Consider the following 1,428-nt stretch of genomic DNA (forward strand, 5'->3'; position numbering starts at 1 on the left):
GGGCAGAGATGCCTGTGAGGACAGGATTGAGCCAGGTGCTCACAAGCCACCGGAGCTGGAGAGGTGGAGATCATGCCCTTCCTTCACCTCCGCAGAGGCCAGGCCTGCCCACCCTGGGCCTCCACTCTCTGGTCTCTAGAGGACAGTTTGACACTTCATGAAGAAAGCTCTGGGACAGCAACGCAGCTTGAAGTTGGACAGTGGTGTGTGACTGAGCGGTACCAAGGTTACTCAGCCAGCCACAAGAAGGAACTGCTGCGGTGCTGCCTGCTCGCTCGACCACTGTGAGGACAGCTACACGGTCACATGGCATTTGTCTGGAGCAGCCTCACCACAGAATGAGAGTAGTAGGAAGAAGGAGGGGGGAGAGGAGAGAGTGTCAAGGGAGACAGAGCAAAGAAGAGGGAGGGAGGGAGGGAGGGAGATAAATAGGAGGGAGGGAGGGAGGGAGGGAGGGAGGCAAGATGCTCAACTGAACTTAGGGTACCAGCAGGCCATGGTGGCCACTGCCCAGCTACCCTCCCCGGCCCCACCAAGTTCCAGCACTGGCAGCAGATGGGACAGTCCCAGGGATGGTTGAAACGGGAAGACACCACCCTGGGGATGAAGGTCCCTGAGGTCCACCCTGCTTCGTCATCTGGAGATCACACAGAGCTCCACAGGAAGACGATAGGAAGGATTCCAGAAAGATGTCTATGCAAAGATGATCGAAATGCAAGTGTTCCAGTACTTGAAGCAGGAGCTCTGTTTTGTGGGGACAGGTGGGGCTGCCTGGCTCCCAGCCAGAGCAAGACAGAAAAAGCAGGAGAGACCACAGGGTCACAGCTAAAACCAGTCAGGACACGGAGGTTGAGGCAGCAATATGGGAACAAAAACAGTTCCCTTCATCAACGAGGAGAAGTTTGCTAGTCTTTGTGTAAACGTTACGGGCTCTCATTTTAAAACCAACAGCAACCAGACAGAATTTCACCCTCTGGCCCTGGATCCTCCCACCCAGATCTGCCAGGACCATCTTTGCCCCTGGTCCCTGGGGCCATCGCCTCAGGAGACAGAGGAGATGGTGAGTCCAGGCAGAGGCACCCTGCCCCTCAAGGTCCCAACTCCATCTTCTGTGTTTGGCCTGCAGCTGCTCCTCCCTGACCAGATCCCATTGTAAAGACCTTAGCGATCATGCACGCCCACCTCTAGGCTACCTCTGCCTCCCAGCCAAGGAGCACAAACATCCAAGGGACGACAGCAGCCTGCACACTGCCTGCCCGTCCCATAGCCCGCACAGATCCTTTGAGGAACTGCCTTACCCCACAGTGGGCGCAGAATTTCACAGTGGCACCAGGAGCACCAGGGTCCTGATTTCATCAGGGCCTCCCATTCTCCCTTCCTTCCTTCCTTCCTTCCTTCCTTCCTTCCTTCCTTCCTTCCTTCCTTCCT

At 56.4% G+C, this 1,428-nt stretch overlaps 1 pseudogene; it reads left to right on the forward strand.

Moving 5' to 3' along the window:
• The first annotated feature begins 712 nt into the window (after nt 1–712).
• Nucleotides 713–1,428, forward strand: part of LOC103745374 — a 14,155-nt pseudogene continuing 13,439 nt past the window's right edge.

The sequence above is a fragment of the Nannospalax galili genome, unplaced genomic scaffold (assembly GCF_000622305.1).
Source record: "Nannospalax galili isolate Female #2095 unplaced genomic scaffold, S.galili_v1.0 scaffold302, whole genome shotgun sequence".
Classification (NCBI taxonomy): Eukaryota; Metazoa; Chordata; class Mammalia; order Rodentia; family Spalacidae; genus Nannospalax; species Nannospalax galili.